Source organism: Equus przewalskii, chromosome 21, assembly GCF_037783145.1.
Source record: "Equus przewalskii isolate Varuska chromosome 21, EquPr2, whole genome shotgun sequence".
Lineage (NCBI taxonomy): Eukaryota > Metazoa > Chordata > Mammalia > Perissodactyla > Equidae > Equus > Equus przewalskii.
In genome coordinates this window covers 41,456,784-41,471,271 of record NC_091851.1, presented here as the reverse complement: position 1 = coordinate 41,471,271, position 14,488 = coordinate 41,456,784, and positions in this window count along the sequence as shown.

Sequence of the window (14,488 nt, the reverse complement as noted above, 5' to 3'; positions counted from 1 at the left end):
CAGGTCCCCGTGTTACAATATTTCCTCTCTATGTCTTTGAGGAGCTTTGTGTGAACCTGATTGCCCTCTTGGAAAAGTCCAGCTCAATGTGGGGTTCTAGAGAACTAATGATGTTGGGAAATTCAGATCCATTCTGTCAGTCAACCAATATGTATTAAGAACTCAAAATGTGCAATTTGCCACAGTGCTAATTGCTAAGGGTGAATTAGTGAAGAGTGGCTCCACATCTCAAGGAAATTGCAATAAAGAAGAAGAAATATGTAGGTCAACAGTGCTGAGTGCTGAGTGTGGCTGATGCATTAATCCAGCTAGAGATAACTAGAGATGAGATGGGGAGAGATAATTAGGAAAGATTTCTAGAATAGTGCTTCTTAAACTTTTATGAACATTCTGATAATCTGGGGAACATGTTAAAATGCAGATTCTGACTCAGTCTGTGCCAGCACCTGAGCTTCTGCATTTCTAACAAGCTCCCTGGTGATGCTGATGCTGATGCTGATGCTTCTGAGCCTGGACCACACTTTGAGTAGCAAGGTTTGGAGTGCCCCATGGCCTGTGTCCTTAAGAGCTGATTATGTTTTCCCAAGGAAACAGTCAATCTTGGTTTTCAGGAAGAGCCACCCTATTACCAAAAACATTGGGTAGAATGAGATTAAGATCTATGAAAATGTGGGGACTGGAATTGGCCACCTCAAGATATGTCTCTTTGGCATGAGGATTATTTGAGGCTGATTGCTTTTGATAAACTGGGACAGGAAAGGAGGCTCTGAGGGGTGGAACTTGCTTGCCCTTTGTTAGGAGACATTTACATTGTAAAGGAAATCTCCATCTGTAAAGATATCTCCCTCTGTACCAGGAAGAAGAAAGGAGAGGACCTTCTCTCTAGAAACTCTTAATCAATGCCAAAGGCAAGGACTTAAATCTGAATTTTATTGTGCTTGCCTGGTAACCTCCTGTAACTAACTTCCCTCCCCCTCCCAACGTTGGCATTTCTTTAAGGATTAAGCATCTTTCCTTAGGCTAGGAACTGATGGCTGTGCTCACCTGTGACCACCCAGCTCAAGACAATAGACTTGCCTCCTGCTACGCCCACTGAGATAGCAGACCACTACCTGCTGTGTCCATCAAGCGCTGTGCTGACAGGGAAATCTTGTGACTATTGTGGGAGGGGCATTTCAATCACATGTGAAACACCCTGTTTGGGGGTATATGACCACTGTGTGCACCCCACTTCTTTGGTGCCCTTTCTTCCTTCGGGAGGGAAGGCCCCGGGCCATGGTCCTCATAAAGCTTTGTTTAATTTTCTCCTGCTATTCTGTCTCATGTGAAAGAACCTGGATGGATGAGTTGGTCAGGATATCCACCAAATTTCAGTCTTTCACAATTTTCCTTATATGAGTGACCATGTTGCCATATATTGTCTCAAGATAAGAGAATAAAAAACACAGTGGGAAACAGTTAGAGAGCAGAGCTCAGAGTTCTGCTGGAACGTTCTTGATTTTTAATACTGTCTTTCCAACGTGTGCTGAAGAAGTACTATGCAATCCGAGGTCTCAATAGAGACTAGTTAATGTTGCTTTGTTAGTTCACAGACTGACTGACCAACTGCCCTGGGCCATAAGCTCTCTGCCCTAGGCTGGGGTATAAGGAAACAATAATTGTGATGGAAAAATGCTGTGACATTGGCAATTTCACATGTATTTTTTGGCCCAAATATGAACTAGGAGCAAATTTCTAATTAATTATTCTTGGTGACACACTTCGCTCATGATGAAACTCCCAAGTTAACGTATGCCTTTCAATACCATTTACTTTTTACATCTAGTTAGCACACAAACGACTTGGCACAGTGCATCACTGGAGGGAAGAGTTTGGTGTTGCCTGTGGACATCCACCTGCATTATGGTTTTGGCAGGAGGTCTTCAGAGTTAAGGGACCACAATACAACAATATCCCTTGGAATGCCTTTGTTTCCTTCACCCTTTTCAAAGACATGGGCAATCTGAGCCACTGGGAGGAGCACCTCCCTTCCCCTAAGGCCCCACAGAGAAGAGCTCCCTCTCCGTTAAGTTACTAATTTGCCCACACACAGACAAACGTGGCTCAGAGCAGTCAAGGGTTTTTAGACCACTGATCTTCCAAGACTGGAATCAAAAAATTCAGGAGACTCTCAACCTTCCCAGACATTGCTTAGCACTGTTTCCCATTAAGTACCCCATCACTGGACACAGGCGTTAGATTTCGTAATTAATATTTTAAAATGCCTAACTAGGTGATAAATTACCCAGCTCAAACACTCTTCATTTACAACCTGTATTAACTACTTAATCACAAACAGATGCAGCAGAACTCAATGGGGCCAGCTACATACTGTCCCAATACAAGATTTTAGATGACATTGGCATGGTTCAACTGTAATGAATTAACTTCATTATTTATATTGAAAGTAAGAAATATTCGCCAACAGAAACACCAGTTTACACTGTCCTTGAATTTACAAACTACAACAGTTTAGTCACTAAAATTGGGACATTAAAAGGTAGAAGCTAAGGAGAAAATATTTCAAAATTTTAGCTCAGGCTAAGGAAACAGAATCGTAGGCTAACAGATCTTCCAGTATGGTCATTATTTTGATGCATAAATTCCTTCTATAGCAGTTTCCCAGATGGGTCCTTTAGGAGGTTGGGCATAGAAAGTGAGTAATTGTGTTATGTGTATGCTGGGAAGGGTGAAGGAAATACCCTGTACTTAAGTTGGCAAAGTTTAATGTGCTTTGTGAGGCACAATCACATAGATTACTCTACTATTCAGCTCCCCGGAGCCTTCAAAATGCTAAAAGATTGTGCAAATCTCAAAGAAGGACCAAGGTATCAAGTATTTCCCAGACTAGTTTGGCCAGGCAAACCTTTTGTTCGAGCTATTTATTAACTTTTTTCTACTGGAATTAGGGTTCTTTGGTACACAGTTTGGGAAATGATCCCTCAATATGCCCAATAAGAGGGAAGTAGTAAAGATTGTTAAAATAAAATATATGGTTAGATGCCATAGCAATCTCCAAAGTGCCCTCCAAAATGGGGCTGCTAATTTGTATTCCCACCCTCAGGGTGTGAGAGTACCATTCCCCAAACCATCAGCAACATGACAATTGTATATCTTCCAAGACAGTAAATTGAGCACTGTAAGAATTCAACCCACCATTTTCACATCACCTTCATTTTACTGAGCTCATCAGGCAAATCTATTTTTCACTGGAATAAACATGACAATTAAAAATTAACCTAGCCACCTGGTGAGCTGCTGCTCGTGTGTCTTTCTGACAAGAACAGACTAGCAGAACTCATCGGGGAAGAAAGAGAGTGTAGTTTATTAGAAATGATAAGTTGTGCTTAACTGGCTATGAAGAAAATGGAGAATTTATTCCCCATTCCATCATAGTGATGCCTAAGTGGGAGAATTCTAATTTGGCTTTCAGACAAATTTAACTATACCAAATTATGATCAAAACATCATAAAATTTAGGTGCTATTTTATATTTAGCTGCTACCAATTTGCTATTGAATAACAGAATAAAATAGAATGTGGCATATTTAAAATGGCTACACATTCTTTGCAGCTCCTCTCGTGAAGACATGGCGTCTATTTCCCCACCCTCTTGAATATGGCTGGCCTCATGACTGGCTTGAACTAACAAATATAGCTGACATGTCATTGCCTGACCTCTGAGCCTAGGCAGCCTCATAGCTTCTGCTTGCTTTTTCTTGGACTACAGTTGCTATATGAACAAGTCCAAGAAAGACTGTTGGAGTGAGAACATAGAGGAGAATGGAGAAGCTGCAGCCAACTGCGAGAATGTGAACGAGGCCATTTGAGAGCAGACAGCCCCCGGCTGACCTGCCAACTAAATGCAAAAAGCTGTGTGGGGGATCAAAATTGGACACCCCAAAATGTGTCTCTTTGGCTTGATTATTTTTAAGAACAAAAGACTCGGAAAGAAACATTTGACCTTCCCCTAAATTCCCTAAAAGAATTTGAGAGAAGAGCCTGTCCCAGGACAGAACTATCACCATAGATAACTCTAGGTGTGGTAGCCAGGAAGGCATCTAGCTGGGCCATTGTATCAAAAGATCTCTTTCAGGTCCCATTGTCTATAGATGGCCGGGCAAACACTTGTTTATCAAACGTATGCTTTTCCATCTCCATGTAAATTGCCTTCCTCCCCTTTGAAGTCCCAAACCACTACCACCAACATCTTCCTTTGTCTTTAGCTGAAGATGGTATTCAAGGTGGTGGCTTCAGCCATTCTGGTGAGTTACTCAGTTTTCCTGGGTGGCACCCAGGTACACATGTTATTAAACTCTGTTTGATTTTCTCCTGCTGCTCTGTCCCATATCAATTTAATTCTTAGACCCACCAGAAGGACCTAGAGGGTAGAGCAATAGTTCTTCCTCGACTGAATGAGCCAAGCCAGCATCATGTGGAACAGAAAACCATTTCAGCTGAGCCCAGCAACAATTGCGAGCCCATAGAATAGGGAGGGGGGAAAATTGCTGTTTTAAGCCATTAAGTTTTGAGATGGTTTGTTATGCAGCAAAAATCAACTGATAAAAACTAGATTTTAAGTAAATTTCAATATAATCTCACTACAGGTTCTCCTGCCTGAAGTTTTAAATACTAGTCTATTACTACAGAAATGCTTCTAAATTTCTAATCGATCACTCAACTAATAGTTGTGAATTTTAATTTTGAAACTGATTCTTCTCAATTATTTGTAAAAGAATGCTCACTTCAATAAAAATGTAAGCCATTTAGTCATATCCAGGTGATTTCTAAGCATGAATTTTTTTTCCCCTAAGTTTCAGCTGGGGCAATCCTCATAGAATTTTCATTTAATTCCTATGTCACTAGAATGCAATTGGTTTTAAGATATAGATTTTGTCTGTTCTCTTTACTGCTATAACCCTGGTACCCAGAACAGTGCCTGGTACAAAGGAAGCACTCAATAAATATGTATTGAATAAATGTGACAGCTGCTCTAATATTTGAATAAATGACATGAAATGATCATTTTCACAGAAAATCCAGTCAATATTTTTTGTCTCTGAAATAAATGATAAAATAGTATTCAATCTGTAAAAGCTAATTGATTAGTTTCATGAGAGAGTGATTATAAGTTCTACCATAGGTAGTTACGCAGCTAATAACCTGAGAAGTTAAGTGTAATGAAGGCATAGCACTCTGGAGAGAAAAGCTAATATCTTTTTGTATCTCTGCTTTTATGTTCTGTTCATTAAAACCTTACAGTCCATTAGCCCAATAATAATCACAGAGTGTAAAACCAGTGATGTACAGGTGACGCAGGATTCCATATCGCTTTCTCGGTGAAAGCATTTAGTTATCAAAGTGACAAAATATTCAGCAGCTGCAGCAGCAAAATGCTTGTTTAAAAAGAAAGCTAAAAAGTGGGCTTAAAATTAGCAATTCTTTGTAGGCCATTGCATTCAGGAAAATATTAGCACATAATCTAAAACTGTGATCAAGAACTAAAACAGAGTCATATTCTGTTTCCTTAATTTGTGGTCATTATTGTTGTTATAGTAAACACAAAGCTACAATAAATAGTCCAGGCTGTATACATTTTTGTATTGCTTGGGGCATATTTATAGGATAATTCTTAGAGATACAAATTTTGGACATTTTCAGTTTTAATAGCTAAGGCCAAATGCTATCCGTGAAGGATGTATTAACTTACACACCGTACTGTAGACTATCACATAGCCATTAAAAAGATTGAGTGAAATCCACAGTCTGTACTGTGGGGGACTTGTCTTGGCCATGCCAAGATATGTCTCTTTGGCATGAGGATTATTGGGCTGGTTGCTTTTGATAAACTGGGACAGGGAAGGAGGCTCTGAGGGGTGGAACTTGCTTGCCCTTTGTTAGGAGACATTTACATTGTAAAGGAAATCTCTATCTGTAAAGGTGCCTCCCTCTCTGTGCCAGGAAGAAGAAAGGGGATGACCTTCGCTCTAGAAACTCTTAATCAATACCAAAGGCAAGGACTTAAATCTGCATAATAATCTTATTCCTGTTTCTGGTAACCTCCTATAACTGACTCCCCCCACCCCCAACATCCTCCTTTGTCATTAGCTGAAGATGATTTAAGGTGAGGGCTTCAGCCATTTTGGCGAGTTGCTCAGTTTGCCTGAGCCTCCCATGTATACATGTTACAAAGCTTTGTTTGATTTTCTCCTGCTATTCTGTCTCATGTGAATTTAATTTGTTCTCCGGCCAGACGAACCCAGAGAGGGTAGAGGAAATGTCTTCCTCCCCTACAGTACAAAGACATACTATTAAGTGAAAAAGGAAGTTGTAAAGCATTATGAATAGTATGTTACAATTACTGTAAGAAATTGAAAATAATAATTATTATTATATATATAATATTAGAGAGAGAGAGGGGGAGGAAGAGGAAAAGAGGAAGGCTTATGTACCAAACTATTGATGAAGATTTTTCTTTGGAAGTTATTTACAGGGGACTAATACACTCTGCATTATGAATCTTAGCAATATTTGAATTTCATATCACACATAGGTATTTTTGTTTCAATAGCTGTATTTTTTCAATATTTTTCATCTTTAATATATCTGCCTCTTCTTATGTAACAATCCACTTGTTTCAGTTATGATGCTTTCATCAAATTGCAAATACCCAACCAGTGGCTTCTTAAATAAGACATCCAACCAGCTTTCCATTCCTCCTCTCCAACTATCATCTATTTAAATAACAAGTTGTAGCCAGATGGTTCTAGGGTTTGTTTGGGGTAGAAGGTGGACCAAAAATGTCTTCACGCACCCAGGCTCTCTCCCTTCTTCTCCTCTGCTCTCCTCAGCATTTTTGGATTTTCAGCTTTGGGTTTGCTGCTTTATTCACATAAGATGGCTACGCAAAAACTCATATGACCAAATTTAAAGCGGAGTGTAAGAGTGGACAGTGATCAAACACTCCTCATGTTTCTTTTTCCTTGTTTCAGGAGGGAAAATATTTTCCAGAAACCCCTTCCTTTCATCCCGAGCCTTGTGATATGTGAATCTCAACCAGCCACAGAGGAAAGGGAATCGGACTTCCAAGCTTAACTCATTCCCCAGTGCCGGGCACAGAATTAAATGCAGTGGCATTAGCAATGAAAAAAAGTGCCTGCCACTCCTCTCCTTTCAAGAAGGAATTCCCTCCTTTATTTCTGTGTCCTCACTGGTGAGTTCTACCATTGTATGGAATTGCTGACTGCCTTTTTTTGGTGGTGTATTTTCTCAGGTTCATTGTCATTTTTGTTTGAGTTTATCCCCCTGACCTAATCTCTGTCTCCAAAACCCTAACATCTTTTTAATCCTTTTGATTGTCCTGTTTGCTGTTCTCATCACTGTCTCTATGGTGAATATGGTTGTTTTGTGGCTGTCCAGCATCTATTTCCTTTTCTTAGAATAAGTTAGAAAGTAAAGGAGCCTTTGCCTAACCCCGCATGGGTCTGATGCCAAAGCCCACGTGCTTTCTACCCTGTGAGGCCTGTTCCTATAAGAGCAGTTTCCAGAATGGGGTGAAGTGAAGGGTTAGATCGTACTGGGTTAAGAATGAGTAAGAGGCAAGAATGTAGAAAAGTGAATGCGATGTCTGCACTTCGTTCTGTGGTCGGCACATAGTAAGACCTTCAGAAATGGTGGCTTTAGTTGTGATTATGTGCCAGGGGTGAGTAGCTGTGGTTCTGTATACCCTTAACTGGGCTAGCACAAACCAAAGCTATATTTAAATCTTTAAATCCTAACACGTGGAAAAAAATTGTTTTTTAAGTGACATTCCTTTGACATAAAAAAAAAGTATGTCAAGTCTTAGCAGTGGTAGAGCAGTGCTTTCCAAATATCCTCACATCGTGGCACACGTGGAAGACAATAATCTTTGTGTGGCACATTGGGGTAAACGGGAGAGGGTCTGTAGTCCTGTATCAGGCTGCTGAGGCTGAAGTTGACCCCCTAAGGGCTCCGGCCATCCCAGATCTTTCCCGGTCACCGCAAGAGCTATCCCTATTCCATAGGACACTAGCTGGAAAGTTCTGATATAGATTTGAGCTTTGAATCCTGGCTCCTCTGTTCCCTGCTCTGAGCAACTTAACCTCTCTGAGTCTCAGTTTCCTCATCTGTAAAACAGGAATCATAATGAAACTTACTCCACTATGCCATTGAAAAGATTAAATAATAAGATATTGAAGATGTGTTAGATAAATAATCAACACTCTGTTTACTTTTTTTTGTTATGTCCTGGAAATTTATGATCCAGGTGGCTCCGTATTGCATGAAACAAGGGCCCTCTGAAAGCTAAAGAATCATTTTTGGCATTCTAGCCATCTGAAACCTCAGTCCTAACATTTCCCATTAACTGCATCTGTAGCACGGTAGCATTTCATTTCTCTTTATAGAGAAAACAACAGCTCTCGTCCGCCAGAGACAATCATTTTGTACGACTGCAGACCCTTATGGCAATACTAATTAGATCTTCCTGGTGGATTTTAGCAAACACTTAACTGCTTAATCTGCCCAGTGTCATACTCCAGCTCTGGCCTCCATCTGCAAGCTGCCTCTTCACCTCTCTCTGAAGCAATTTCTTCTTCAGACCATGTGTATGATTGTAATAGGAGCAGCGGTGTTACAGTAACACATCCTGTGGTTCACTGGTCCAGGGGTGGGCTCCCCATCCACATCCCACCAACGAGGGACCTCCTTGGGAAAGAGAGAACTAGAACTGAGAAAGAGCAGCCAGGCACATGTTCTAGGCTAGAAGCTGTGAAGCCCAGGGGAGCTCCCAGAGACCATGTGAAAAGGCCAGGGGTGCCAGCCAAGAGGAGACCAAGAGAACACTAAAGAGATGAACTACATTTACAGAGAGAAGCAGGACGAAAGAGCAAGACAATAATGTCTATAATGTATGAGTCTCTGACTCCAGTTTCCCTGAGGCATAGGCACACCCCCGTCTGGAGATTGTGTGAGATACCTCAGAAGACTTATAATAAATTCCTTTTTTTGCTCAAGCTTATTTGTGCACCTTTCTGTCATTTACAATCAAAAGAGACACCCAAGCTGTTGGAAATCTCAGTCCTATTATTTCCCATTAAATACACCTGTCCATCAGTGGCATTTCGTTTCTCTTTATAGAGAAACAGCAGCCACCATCTGCTAGAGACGATATATTTTAGGCAGGACTTCAGAACTTGATAGCAACACAGATTCATTCTTCTTGGTAGATATATTCAGTGTGTGAGAGAAAATTAAAGCTATCTTTGTGCCTTCGTTAAAATCAACTGCCACACAAGCCCATGACTTTCCAAACCACGTGCCGGTATTTGGATGTTTCAGTTTAGCAAATGAAAAATAGGGGGACAGATAATATGTTACTTCGTGTGTGTGTGTGTGTGTGTGTGTGTGTGTTTCGGGGTAGGGGGAAAGATGGTAAGTTCAATGCAAGGTCCAGCTCATTGATTATATAGACGATGGTACCAAGGTCAGAGATGAAACAACCTTAAGGAAGGTCAAGAGTGAACAGAAGTAGAGAAGATTCGGTTCATTCTCTTAACTCAGAAATATTCATTGAGCACCTTTCCCCTCTCGGGCATGCGCTATATCAGAGGTACATTCATCTCCTCTTTTTCAGCAAATATTGTTGACCTCTTTTCGTTTGTGAGATGACCATGTACGTTGCTATGGAAAACAAAAGCTTTGGAAGGTAGAACCTCAAGGGTATGATAAAGAGAAGGAAGAGGAGGAAGTGGAGGAGGAGGAGGATTTGTTAGACTTACAACTAGATTACTATCTATTGGGTCCATGTCATAATAGCACTCCCACTTTAATGAAAAGCTGTAGCAAGTAAACAAAAGGTTCCATGTATGGAGTCCCTACCTGAGATTCTCTGCTGCCCTACTAGAAGGCAGGGCAGCATAACAAGCTGAGAATATGGGCTGTTAGTTACCGAAATTTACAGTTTACAGCTATTTGAGGTTATTTGCTGGCTATGTACAATTGGGCTAGTTACTTCACTTTTCCGTTCTTCAGTTCCCTTATCAGCAAAATGGAAATAGATAGCAATAGAGTTGACCTCATAGGGTCATTGTGAGAACTAAGTAAGTTCTTCCATATAAAGCAATTAAAATGTTGCCTAGGATATTTCTGGCACTTACATAATACACACTAATTATTTAGTGTTGTTGCTGTCACTATGACAAACACTCAGTGCCAGGCACAGTGCCAGTTACTTCACATATGCCATTTTATTTAATCTTAACAATCTAGACAGGGGAGGGTGTTATCCCTTCTCAGAGACACTGACTTGCCTGACATCACACGGCTGCTGACTGCATAGCAGAGATACACACCCAGATCATTCTAAACCCAAAGAACACACTTCTCCACGCAAACTCATTAACGAGACAAATAAGCAAAGATAAAACAACACCCAAGAAGTATGACATTATTTGTTCTCGAACCTAAGTGGATATCTGAATCACCTAGGATACTTAATTTACGAATTCCTAATCCCCACCCAAACACCTGATTTGGTAGATATTGAGTGAGCTGCAGAAATGTACACTTTTAACAAGCATCCCAGGGCTTTTGTTGAAGGGGGTTTGCAAATTGATCGACCCAGAGTCAGATCTGAGAGGAGAGGTTGGCTTTGTCCCTTGGGGCTTTCTGGAGGTAGCAATGCCAATCTCCAACCTGAAGGGTGAGAATGACCCAGATAATGGATAGGTGGACTATTTCAGGCAGGACCAATAACTGAGCAAAGGTGACGGACAGAAATGCACGTAGTCTCCGGGGAGTGTTGAGTGGGCTCCATTAACTATCGATAAGAAGTAGCAGGAAAGTAAAGCTGAAAAAGGAGGGAGGGGCCACACTGCGGAGGCTCAGGCCATAATGAGGCGTATCCAGTATGATCATCATGCTCAACTTCCGGGCAGCCATTTCCATACTTGGGGCTGCAACATTTACTACTGTGATAATGCGTTAGTTTCCTAAGTGGCCCTCCCACTTTGCTTCTTGATCTTATATCTCCATTCCCCAAACAGTAGCACCAAAGTCAATTTAAATATAAATCAAATCATATTACTCCCTTGTAATGGCTTCCCATTGCCCTAAGAACAAAGCCCAAACTCTTCACCATAGTGTGCCCGCCTAGACTCCTGGGGTCTGGCCCCTTCATCTTTCAACATCCACTCCTATCAACAGACTCCAGTCTTTGGCCTGATCTTTCTCTTCCTTAAACCCCAATCCTGTCCCCAGCTCAGGGCCTTTCCCTTGACCATTCCATCCCCCTGACAAGCTCTTCAATCAGTTCATCATTTGGGTCTCAGTTTAAACGTCCCCTCCTCAGAGAGTGGGTATTCAAGCACCCAATTTAAAGTTTACTCACATCCTTCCCACACCCTCTTTATCATATCACCTGCTTTTTGCCCTGCATAGCATTTGTACCACCATCCTATTTCTTATCTGTTTTATAGTCTGCTCTCCACAGCAGGATGAACATGCATGTGAGGAGGGACTTTGAATATTTTACTCCCTGCTCTATCTCCACCACCTAGAACAATGCCTAAACCCAGCACATGCTTAATAAATATTTGTTGCATGAATGAGTGATGATAGTGATGAAAAATACACAGGAGAAGTGATGGAGGTTGTGGATTAAAAAATAGGAACTTTCTCGGCATGCTCCACTTCAGCAGCCCAGGTTCGCAGGTTCGAATCCCAGGCACAGACCTACACCACTCATTAGCCATGCTGTGGTGGTGACCCACATATAAAATAGAGGAAGACTGGCACAGATGTTAGCTCAGGGCTAATCTTTGCCAGCAAAAAATAAAATAAAATAAAAAATAAGAAATTTCATATCTCCTAGTTGCTATTGTAACTACCATGGCTCTCCCTTTAAGGATCCTTTTTAAAATTTAAGACTCAAACTCTGTTTTTGTTATGTTAATGGAATTTAATTAAACTAATGATGTCTGACTTCCAACTATCTCGGGCCAGTCTACTAACCTTTTCCCAGCAGTTCAAATAGCTCTAAAGTATGAGAATGCATTTACAATTATTCTGGCAAAAGAGTTAATTAACAGCACATTTAATCATACTTTTTGAGCTCTAATATATCAGCATTGGATGTCATTTTCATTAATATGCTCCAATATTTATATTTCTTAAGACTGAAAGAATGTTGCTAATGGGGTGGAGGAAGAGATCATTCTCTTGCCGAACAATGTCCATATGATTAACTACTCAGACTGTGGTAATAAATGAATGCAGCAACCCTTAAATCCTTTCCATATAGACAAATGAATGTATTTTTCACAATAATGTTGCTGCAACTCAAGCCAGCCTCGTGGATCTCAGAGATTTCACCTGTGAATGTCAGATTTACAACGCAATGCACCAAGCGAGGAGAGATGCTATGACACATTGATAAACAAGCTAAAATAATATCATTTGTGCTGCGTCATTTGTACCCTGGCAGCCTACAGATCATTCCAAAAATTACCCTGGGTAAATCCATTACAAGCCGGAAGGGAACTGCTATCAGTACATTGAGTTCCGGTTTCATCAGATTCTGTTCAGTAACATGCAAAGCAGGCTTTTCCAGACTAGAACTGAGAGAGAAAAAGCCCACTTCTGATTCTGATTGGAGGTGTTGACATTTAAATCTGTCACCAGCATTGAGCTTCACCCTAATTACACAGCTTCTTGTGCTTTATTTTGTTTAAGTCTTAATTGCATATTTAATCATAGGAATTTCAAACTATTCGTAGCAAAGCAGACAGAACAATAGGAGCACACTCAATGTGTCCAAGAGGTGCAAACAAAAATTCAGCATCTCTTTGGAAATGCAGAGAGGATGAAAACTTAGAACCAATAGAGCCAGCTCTGATGACCTAATGGTTAAAGTTCAGTGTGCTCCACTTTGGAGGCCCGGGTTCGGTTCCCAGGCATGGAACCACTCCACTCATCTGTCAGTAGCCATGCTGTGGCAGCAGCTTACATAGAAGAACTAGAAGGACCAACAACTAGAATATACAACTATGTACTGGGGCTTTGGGGAAGAAAGAACAGAGAAAGAGAGAGAGAGAGGAAGATTGGCAACAGATGACCAGATGTTAGCTTAGGGCAAATCTTAAAAAACACACAAAACTTGGAACCAATAAAGAACAAAAAGGAAGGCCAAAGGTATTTGGTTCCCCCCACCGCCTGTGTTGTGATTGCTCCCATTTCTTCTGCATTGTTTCTTACCAAGAGAATCCCAAAGCAACTTGATACGGAAGTCATGCATGAATGAAATGAAATTCAAATCAAATTGAAGCAGAAGTCCATTTGTTTCATCCATCTTTCTCCAGCAGGCAAATTTACTAAAGTTTATAACCACCTAGAAGAAGAATCAGATTTTTAAGGATGTCAAAAAAAAAAATTCCTTAAAATACAGGAGTCTTATCTCTCAGCTCTCTGAACCTGATCTAAAATGCCCCAAGTCTTAGAATAGACCTGAGCTGGGACCAAAACAAAACAAAAGACTCAACATGAAAGTTTCTTTTGAACCATAATTAAAGCAAGACAATTTCATTTCTCTGAGCTTACGTTTATTTATTTATTCTTTCAGCAGACATTTATTGAGTCCCTATTTATCAGGTACCAAAAATACAGCAGTTAACAACACAGATCAAAACACCAGCCTTTGTAAAACTTCCATTTTAGAAGGAGAGAGACAGACAAGAAACATAATTAAGAATAAATAAATGTTAGAAGGTGCCAAGTGCTATAAAACAAGAAATAAAGAAGAAAAAAGATGGAAAGAGAAAAAGAGAGATGGAGAGGCAGAGAGAGAGATCTTAAGAAAGCAAGCAGTGGAAGGGGCTGGGAATGTCAAGGGAAAAACTGGGGGTGCAGTTCGTAATGGGTGGTGAGGTATCGATTGCTGCATAACAAATTACCCCAAAACTCAGCAAATTAAAAAAACAAGCACATATTACTCCTCACAGTTTCTCAGAGTTAGGAACCCACAGCAGGTTAGCTGGCAGGTCCTGGCTGAGGATCTCCCAGCAGGTGATTGTCAAGCTGTCAGAGGGACTGCATTCATCTCAAGGCTCAAATGAGACCAGAAAATCTGTTTCCAAGTTCACTCACATTTCTGTTGGTGGGCCTCATTATTTGTTGGCTCTTGGCCGGGGAATTTGTACCACAGGATTATTTTTTGGTCTCTTACATACTGTCCTTTTCAGTAACAGATTTGTAATGTGAAGGTGGACTTTCCCGGTGAACCAGAGCATGTGTTTTCAAGGTTGACTGATAGTCGGGATGCAGTGTATGACCACAGCCCAAACCTGGAACTGCGGGAGCTATCGTCTACCGAGGGCTCTATCGGCGAAACACTGTCCCCAGCCGCGTATCAGCGCCAGTCAATCTGATCATA